This window comes from Vidua chalybeata, chromosome Z, assembly GCF_026979565.1.
Source record: "Vidua chalybeata isolate OUT-0048 chromosome Z, bVidCha1 merged haplotype, whole genome shotgun sequence".
NCBI classification, from domain to species: domain Eukaryota; kingdom Metazoa; phylum Chordata; class Aves; order Passeriformes; family Viduidae; genus Vidua; species Vidua chalybeata.
Genome location: NC_071570.1, coordinates 36,838,262 through 36,848,994, shown reverse-complemented (window position 1 = coordinate 36,848,994; position 10,733 = coordinate 36,838,262).

The window sequence follows — 10,733 nt, the reverse complement described above, 5'->3', positions numbered from 1 at the left end:
CTAGCAGACAGATAGTTTGCTCTGTATTGGATTTCTGAATTTTATGTGTTGTTCCTGTTTGAAATATTTCATTACTATATAATCTCATTTTGATCTGGTTAACGAGCAGTTGTATTGAATCAGACCAAAGTATCCTGGTCTCCATTAGAAGCAAGTTATAAGAGAGCATATGATCAACCATGGACTGGTCTTTTCCCTACTGTGTTCCCTGGCTTTATGCAGTTAGTGGCTTAGGGATATGCCAAACTGGAGGCTACTAGGGGCAGATGGTCTGTATTCCTTGAATTAGTCCAATCCCTTTGGCCTCCTCAATGAGCTGGAAGGGTGAGTTCTATCAGTTAATTCAGTGTAATTAGAATGTATTTCTGTAGCCTGTATCAAACATCCTGAAGTGAAACATCAGAGAACAGCATTATTTATCTCTTCTATTTTAAGAAATATTTAATAGCAGTTCCCTGTTCACACACACACAATTTTAACTGATCTCTGCTGTGTCCCCACAAAGTAAAGAATTTTCAAAGTTTTTGTGAGGAGAGCAAGTAGCTGAGGCACATCCCAAAGATGTCTTGTTCACCAACATATGGCTAAGGTTTGAGTTAAGGTGTTAATGAATATATTTCTTATGCAGCTCGGTTTTTATTAATGCTATTTCACCTAACACATAATAATTTAATATAATTTACCACTGCTTATGGTATTGTAAAGGGATAATGAACATCTATAGCTATTATCCAAGTTGCTGCAAATACATTAGCTGTTCATGCTCTTTCCATTACTGAACAGCTTTTAATTTTCAAAGCAAATTTTTGATATCTTTCTTTTAGATCATCCCTTTGTTTTTGTGTCTCAGGTATTGTTTTGCACTTCCCAGGACAAGTGACCATTTCAAGTTCACTCTGCCTGTGCTCCTGTGTTCTACCACGCCTAACTCTGGTGGTCCTGCTGTCTTTTTAAGAGTCTACACAGATCCCATTCCCTTTGTATGGCAACAGCACAGGCCATTCATCAGGATCTGTATTTCTTCCATTTTCCAGCCTTTACCCAGTTGGGTGTCTCTCAACCGATGTGTTCAAGTGGTCCATTTTCTTGCTCTCAGTGCTGCAAAATTCTCCATTTCACAAATATGTTGAAAAGAGTTCTTTGTGAACATTAAGTTGTTTTTCCTGTGTTATCTTATATTGGGTTTTGTGGTATTGGGGTATTGTGAAAACTTGCCTAAAACCAATCTGGTTTGTGTCTGATGCTGATCTGGGAGGGGGTGAGGAGGGGTTGGTTGTAGTGGCTGTTTGGGGGGATTTTTTTGTGTTTTGCATATGTCTGCAGACTGTTTTTTTTATGATGCATACAGGAAATGGAAATAGAAGCATCCTCCGGAATAGTTCTCAAAGTTCAGTGCGTGGTTCGGATTAACTGGCATGCATTCAGAAGTATGGGGTAAATAAGAAAATGCCGAGCATAATAAAATTATACAGTTAAAGATGTGAATGTAGGCCAAATTGTACCACAAAAGGAAAACAGGTAAAATATTGAATTGTAAGAGTAGTGGCAATACCAAGAATGTTCAAACCTTATCTAGAAAATTTCTGTTCTCAATAAGGTGGTACCTGTGATTGGTTTTAATAGCTAACAAACCTTGAGCATGCATTCATTCAGAGCTCTGTCTGTGAAAGCAGTGAGTGGGCTGTAGGTATGAACTGTACCACTTTAGCAGGTATAGCTACTATAAACTCAAGAATTTAATCAGAAACAATTGCATCACATCTCAAAGCTAATATAACAGGTGGTAAATGAAGATCAGGGTCATGACCATCTTTGAGCAGACTTTTCTAGTGGAAGCACGGAGGGTGATTGGAACTGAATGATCTTTGTCTCTTCCAACTCAAACCATTCTATCATTCTGTGACAACCAACAAATTTTGTTGTTCCTTATGTTAATTTTTATTTCTTTCTATATAATTTTTTTTATAATCTTTTTATTTCTTTCTATATGACTGCCTAAGCCCCTTCAGCAATTTCTTTCCAGAGCATACATATTAAGCAATGAAGATATCTTGCTAAATAATGCCCACATGTTACCAAAAATAAGAGCATTTTCTGCAGAACTGGTAGACGTGTACATGCTGAGCACCACTGATCCTGTAAGGAGACTCCTCCAGGTCTGGCTCAAGACTGACCTGGGGTTTGGATTACAGTCTAGTACATGGGATAAATTCTATCTCAAGGTTCCTGTGGCTTTCAGTAATCAGGAGTTAGGGCATTTGTGTCCCATCCTCAGACTGTGTTAGGCTGTTAGGCTGTTTTCCATCTCTTTTCTAATGTAAACACAGTGCCAGGGCAGCAGGTTCTGTTAAGGGAGAAGGTGGTTTCTACCTGCAAAGGAGAGTTTCTGCCTGGGGAGGTAGAGATCCATGTTACTGGAAAGAGAAACAGCCTGCAAATGCAAGGCTCTAGTCATAGCTTCCTAACAGTTATGCAATATTTTAATGTTGTGTATGTGTTTAAATGTGGAGTCTTTCTGCTTAATAAGGACAAGAAGAATTAAGTGTTTCAGCTGCTGGCCACTTCTGTCCCAGGAGGACTGACCACATGTAAAATGTGCTGAAGAACTTTCTGTGGGGCAATTTATTTTGTAAACAGAGTAAAACATATTAGAAACAATTAAATGTATAAATCAAGGGCTAGATTTCCAAAAAAAAACTTTATGTGTTGCAGTATGTGGTTTTCACACCGTTAACTTGGATCCAGAGTCCAGCATAATGATCTGTGCCAAATTTCTGCATACATCTCTGTTCAGATTTTTTCATATGATATAGTTAGACAGATATGACTTTCCATCTCCTTTTAAGATGTGAAATTCAGAGAATTATCCTAAAAGCAGAAGTTTAAAACCCCTTTTCTCCCAGTGGGACAGGGATTGCTCTTTTCAAATGCTCTGTTGTTTTACCACCCACCAAAGGATTTAAGACCCTCCAAAGGCTTCTGGAGAAATGCTCAGACTCAAACCCCTTTTCCCAAAGGTAAGAACAAGCTTCATGAACTGAATTGCTTTTCCCATGTATGCCTGCAGATGGCCAGGACCTGTTGCATAGATCAAACTTTGCTAGTTGTCTTTTAGAGGGCTGCTGACCCTTATGGGGATGGGCCAAGGAAAGTACTTTCCACTTGGTTTCAGGCTAGGAGAGAGTTAATTTATTCTCAGTAGCTGTTACAGTGCTGTGTTTTGGATTTGGAATGAAAATGGTGTGCATAACACACTGATGTTTTGGGTTTTTGCTAATTGTGTTTATGGCAAGTCAGGACCTTTTTTTCTCAGCCAGTGAGGAGGTGCACAAAAGAAACTGGGAGGAAGCCTAGTGGTGATCTGAACTGACCCAAAGGATATTCCACACTATAAAATGTCATGCCTGGTGTATTAACTGGGGCCAATTATTCTGAAAAGGAGCAAGCCTGGATTAGGGAAGGGGGTCTGGCATCTGTCAGTGGATCGTGAGCAATTACATTGGGCATCTCTTGTTTTTTCCTTGTTATTATAATTATTATTTTAACTATTACTGTATTTTTACTTTCTTTTTAATTATTAAACTGTTCTTATCTTGACCTACAAGTTTTACTTTGATTCTCCTCTATATTCCATCAGGTTGGCAGGGAAGAGAGGGAGCTTTAATGAGTAGCTATGTATTGTTTAATTTCCAGTTGGGCTTTAACCATAACATCAATGTCAGTAAAGACCAGGTTTGTGACCACCTGAAGATCCTGAATATAAATAAGTCCCAGGAACCTGATGCCTTGAGAGAGTTGGCTGATGTATTTGCCAAGCCACTTGCCATGATATTGGAGAAGTCATGGCAGTCAGGTGAAGTCCCAAGCATTGGACCTGTCTTTATAACGCCTTGAAAGGTGATCCTGGGAATGACTGACCTTCCAGCCGCACATCTTGGGAAAATCATATCAGAGATCCTCCTAAAAGCTGTGCTATGCTTTAGAGGACAGGGAGGTGATCTGAGACAACCAGCATGGCTTCACCAAGTCCTGTTTGACCAACCCAGTGACCTTCCATGATGGAGTGACCACATCAGTGAACAAGGAAGGACTACAGATTCATCTGCACTTCTGTAAAGTCTTCGACTGTGTCCCCCACAACATCCTTCTGTCTAAATTGGAGAGACATAGGTTTGATGGATGGACTGTTGGATGGATGAGAAAGTAGTTGGACATCCATTGGGTAGTGGTCAATGGCTCCGGGTCCTGATGGACATCAGTGACAAGTGGTGTCCCGCAGGGGTCTGTATTGGGACTATGTTATTTGATATCTTCAATAAGGACATCAACGAAGGAATCGAGTGCACCCTCAGCAAATTAGCAGATGATACCAAGCTGAGTGATGCTGTTTACACTTCTGAAGGATGAGATACCATCCAGAGGGACCTGGACAAGCTTGAGAATTGGCCCTTGGGAATCTGGTGAGGTTTAACAAGACCAGGTGCTGCACCTCGGCTGGGACAACCCCTGGTACTAGCAGAGGTTGGGCATAAACAAACCCAGAGCAGCCCTGTCCAGAAGGACTTGGGGGTGCTGTGAGTGAGAGGCTGCACATGGCCCAGCCATGGCACTCACAGCCCAGAGAGCCAAACGTGTCCTGGGCTGCACCCAGAGCCCTGTGGGCAGCAGGGCAGGGAGGGGATTCTGCCCCTCTGCTCTGCTCTGGTGAGACCCACCTGGAGCACTGCATCCAGCTCTGTGCTCCCAGCATAAAAAGGACATGGACCCATTTGAACAAGTCTAGAGGAGGACACCATGATGATCAGAGGTCTGGAGAACCTCTCCTGTGAGGAAAGGCTGAGATTATTGGGATTGTTCAGCATGGAGAAGAGAAGATTCCAGGGTGACCTGGTTGTGGCCGACCAGTGCTTGAAGACAGCCTACAAGAAAGATAGAGGACTCTTTACAGGAGTATGTAGTGACAGGACAAGAAGAAATGGCTTCCAACAGACAGAGAGTAGGTTCAGATTAGATATTAGGGAGAAATTCTTTACTGTGAGGGTGGGGAGGTAGTGGCACAGGTTGCCCAGAGCAGCTGGGAATGCCCTGTCCCTGAAAATATTCAAGGCCAGGCTGGATGGGACTCTGAGGAACCTGGTCTAGTGGAAGATCCCTGGAGCCAGATGATTTTTAAGGTCATCCTTGGCCTTCCAACCCAAATCATTCTGTGAGTCTGATTATATGATTTGAATCAGCTGTCCTTATCTGGATCTGAGAGAAACACAGAGTGAGCTAGTTGAGGACTACAGAAATGGTCAACCAGCAGACCTGCATCTTCCAGCTTGCTTATTCTTGTGTTTTCATACTGACTGGATAAATCAAAAAGTGTTATGTATTCAAGTCTGGGAAAGCCCTTCTCCTGTTGATGGGGCTGCATGTGCGGTGTTGGTAAACATGGCTATTAATCTATTCTGACAGGAAGAGGTATGAGTCATACGAAATTTAGCTTTTTCAAACACTTAGATTAATGTGCCATTAAAAAAAATCTGTTGGGAATAGAATTGGGTACATAAACTGAATTTCCAACTAGAACAGGCAGGCAGCAGATGTTATTGCTAATATCTGTCCTCTAGAAAACCCCATCTGAACAATGACTTTTTATCGCCAAAGCCAAGATTGCTGAAGAAATCTGCATTTTTATAAGGAAGGAAGATGTTTCTTTCAGTGTGTTTTTTTCAGAAAAGTGGAAAAAAGAAACACAGGAATACAACTGGGATAAATTTTCTTTTTCCTTCTAAGTTTAAGTCTTCCTGCAGGGATTGTAATGTTTATGTCCTTTCTATTGTTACCTAAATTAGGATGCAACAAGGATGTTTATAGATTAAAGATATATTTTCTTCACTGTGGAAAAAGGGCTGGGCAGCTTTTGTTAGCATCTGAGTTAAATGAAAAAAAAAATTTAAAAAATAGTATTGATTATGTTTGCTGCCTAAGTCGCATTTGTAATTTTGTGTTATATGCTACACATCTCCCTTTCTCCAGGCACAGAATTATTTTCCAAAGCTCGTTCTATTGCTTTTCAGTATTTATAGTTCTTGTGTTGCCAGACTCTGGGCAAATGTTGATATGTTGCTGTTCAGGTTTGTTTGAAAGCTTGTAGGAAAACTGAATGACCACTAATGTCATAATTAGGACACCACACCTTAACCTGAAGCCCCTGAGTTTGAGATGTTTTACTGTCTCTTTTTATTTCCTTTTGCCTTTAAATGTTTTTCAGCATTCTTTACTTAGTTTTAGTTCTCTGTTGGGGCAGATATTTTTCTCTTTTTTTACTTGTAAATCATAAGAAACCTTTTTATCGATACAAAATCTCTTTGTATTTGTCAGTGTAACTGAAACTGGAACTTGAACAAGTGATGCCACTGCTGCATAAATAACAGAATACATGAAATCTGTCAGTTTGTCTGATCACATCTCTGCAACAGCTTTTTGTTCCCTTAGGAGTGACATGAGCTAATGAAAGGAAGACAGGAACTTGTTGCCTTTCAAGTGCAATGCATTTGAGATCAGAGGGTGATCCACTAAAGAAATGAACAGAATTAATAAGAAATCATTGAGAAATTTCCTTTTGAACCTTAGCCTATAAAAATTTTATTATTCTGTTAAACTGGTGGAGGAATACATCTGATCTGGGTAGCAGGACCCACAAGATGCAGGTTGAGATTAAGATTGAAATGCAGACTGAACCCTGGGTGGGAGCCCAAGACAAGAGGCCATGAATTGCCAGCCTTTGGGATAACAAAGGGCATGAAGATGCATGAGGCCAGCTGGGTGAGTGGACAATGAGACACAGCAGGAGCTGGGAATCACCGACCTTTTGAATAACCAAAGAGATGAAGATGGGAGCTGCCAGCAAGAAGGATGGACATGGACAGGTGAGTAGGAGTTGAAGATTCAGGAGGAAGAGCAAGACTTGCACTTGAGTAGATTGTGAGGAGGCAGAAGCCCAGATTTTCCTCTGTTTGGGGTCCTCCTTGGCAGCACCAGCTTGAGCTGTTTCTGTGTTACTGTACTGTGTCTGCACAAACAGAAATCACAAAAATCCTGGAATTTGAGTCGCTTAATTTTAAAAAGTAAGTTCCCCTTCAGCCTGTGAACTGAAATGTTTCCAAGCTGTTAACTGAAATTTATATACAAAAAAATGGAGGTTGGTCTTGATGTAGATTTTCCATTTAAGTTTTCTTTCATAGATTAGTGTGAAGGTGACAGTTATGTTAAAAAGAGGGAAAATTTCTGATGTTTTGTATTTTGATAAGTACTACAAAAATTATGATATGCTACCATGGGCCTTACTGTCCACTTCTATTTGTAGTATTTCATTTATTGTATGTAATTTGTAGACTAGGTTATTTGATAAATACATATTTTTCAGAACATTGATTAACCCAATTTATCTTTTCATCCAAGTAGGTATTAATATGTCTCTGGTTACAAACTTTGAATAAATGAAAAGTCAAAAACATTTTTCCTGTTCTTCTTGGTGGAAAGGTACTAACCAATTACCAAAAATACATCATGAGTGAATGCAATGGTGAGAGAAAATAATTTCACTTATACTCAGTAAGTTGTGATCTGTTCTTTGAAAGTTAATTAATACCTGGTAAATAAGGACTCTATGCCTGTACACCTAATAAAGTAAGTCTTTCATCCGTGTAAGTTTTTTGGACTGTGTGCTAGTTATTAGAAAAGAAGAGTGTCTTCTCTGTAAAAGCTAAAATGCACTCAATAGGGAATTCAGCATTAACACATGACATGTAATATCCTCAAACAACATAAAAACTTCTTTTGGCTCACTGAGACAGAAAGAAGCTGTTAAAATCTTTCACATAACCAACAAATTGAAATAGGGTGTCCACATGTAGAATCTCATCACTATTAGAAACAAAGAGTGTTTCTTTAAAGAAAGTTGATTTTTCTTTGGCTGAATGAGCAGACATGTAAGAGACACCAGACACAGACATTGGTGGCTTGGCTGTGAGGGGAAAAAAAGAGAAAAAGGAATTGTGCTTTAAGTGCTATTTCAGTGAAGAATATCGGAGAGCTTTTCCCCATGCTGACGACTTTGAGGGGGTGATTACCATCCGTTTTCTTACTACCAGTGAAAAACAGTGAATAATGTGATAGAGCTAAGTTTAAAGGCAGTAACAATGCTGCTTGTATTTTTCTACCATAGCAAGTAAAAGATTTAGACAAAATGGCTGAAGACCTTGTCTTAGCACTTGTTATAAATGAAAAATGATCCAGCCAAATAAAAAAAAAAATAAAAAGAATTTATTTTAGCAATAGAGATCTAACTTAGGCAGCCACCAGGAAAAAGACAGTGCCGAGCCCGGGATCGGTGCTGGGTGCAAGACACAGAGATCAGCCTCAGCAGAGGTTTCACTCTATGCTCCCACACCACCATCCTGGTACAAGCGATTTTTATAGGGAAAATTTTGCCTGAAGCCAGGATTTCGGCATTCAGTCCTTTGTTTCATTCAAAGTCCCATAAATTGATGAGATTTCCTTCTCGGCGACAAGGCAGAACAATTCGAAGTCCGGTGTCGTTGAAACTCTTGATGAAATTTACAGGAACATGGTATTCACATGTCTCAGCCCGGGGGGATGTTCCTGATGTCCATCTCGGGTCGTTCACGCGATGATCAGCACCTGGGTGTCTCCATATCGCCTCAGATAATGCCCATCTCCTGGCCAGCCACATCCCTTTGCTTTTAAATCGAGTTTCAACACACACCTGGTTTTGCCTGAGAAGGGGGGCTTCTAATGCCAAAGGGTACATTCTAACAACTACTTAATATTATATATATATCATGCAAAAAAATGGCGTGAATTATACCTGTTACATATAACAGCACTGATGAAAGACAAATTGAAAGCTTCCTATTGGCATTAGGTGAAACCTGCAGTATCTAATTTTTCAACATGCTGTACACCAACCACATAAACGTGAAAATGCTACACGCTTCAGGGCAACAGCTTTAATCTACTCTGATTAAAAACAAACACTCGTGAGCATTATTCCTTTGTGTCTGATTGTGATTTGTTTCTGCTTCTTCTCTGACAGGGAAGAGGGAGTGGAAGCAAGTGTATCAGGGTGCATGCACTTTGATTGCCAAGTGCTGGAGGTAAACCATGTGAAAGCAATTATTTACCTTTAGATGTCGTGAAGAAAATTCTTCTCTTATCACAGTTCAACACTTAATTTAGTTATGTAAACCTCACATGAACAGTGTACTCAGCACTAGGTCTTGCTTTTCTGGCTTTCTCAGTGGGGGAGTGTTTTCAGTTAACCATTTACATAAGTATGCACAAATGTGCTTCATATTTAAGTTGAAGTCTAAAAACCTCAGGTAAAAACTGTAAAAGGTAACTACTTAAGAATTGGATTAATGTACTTATAGGAACTGGTATGAGCAAGAAGGAACAGCAATTTTGTCCACATAGTTGAAAATGTAATTTTGTGCTAACATCTTTCCTTGTGAAGGGTTCAGAGAGCATTCAATCACCTGTTAATTAGTGCATGTTTTTGAGAGACAAAGGTGGGTTTTGAAGTTTTATCAGGCACTATTCAATTGAAATACATTTTATCACACACAGCTTCTAGACAAATGAGACTATCATTTTTCTACTTAGACATCTCTTAGGTGCCTTCAAAAACTTGTGTAAATATAGTTCTAAGCAGGGAAGAGAAACAAAGTACATGCTTGGTTAATGCTTTGTTAATCCAACCATTATTTCTTTGTTTCTTTTTTCCTAATTTATGCCAATTCAAATGCAACATTTTCTATTTCCAGACACTCCTGCCACCCACTCCCAGTGATAACAATCAAAATTGTTGCCTTTTTGTATTGTACCTAGTCAATAGTATAGTATAGTATAGTATAGTATAGTATAGTATAGTATAGTATAGTATAGTATAGTATAGTATAGTATAGTATAGTATAGTATAGTACCTAGACTGGGCTGGATTCAGCAAATATATTGCTAATTATACTTATTTTGGTAATGAAGACACAGTTCAAGAATAGAAAGTCAAGATGCAGGGCACAAGTTCTTGGGTTTTTTTGTAATAGACACATCCCCAGTGTTTAAAACAGGTCCCCAGAAGCAATGCTTAGACATGCATTGCTGGATGTATGGGAATGGCCATATGATTGCTCTGATTGCTCCCATAAGAGCTGCACATGGCCTACTTGCCTCTGCCACCCCTTTGGACTGGCTATAAAACAGGGATACTAAACCTTGTGTCACTAACATTCATCTTGTCTTGTCACTTAGTGGGCTCACCAGTATGTTGCAGTTTGGTAATCTCATTCCTCATGTAAAATGGCTCACCAAGCTGTGTGTCACAGGTGAGTTTGTCTGTCTTCCTTGTGTTACATTACTGCCCAGGTATGATTTATTCATTCTAGCGTTAAAACGTTTTGTTAAAAAACCCAAAAAAAAACCCCAAACAGTGAGAACTCATTTGAAAACAGTTTTGCAGTTCAGTCAAGCTAAATTAGTTTTATTTTGATGAGGTTTTAGAGCAAATGTGGTAGTTTCCTTCTTGATTGTCTAGTATGAAGACTATGAATAAAAATTCTGATGCATGGGTTCTACTTCCATTTAATGCCTTTTTAAAATTTCCTGTTTAGTATTTATTTTCCAGTCTGGGTTTGTTCTGTGCTTACCACGTTATAGCTTGTCATTCT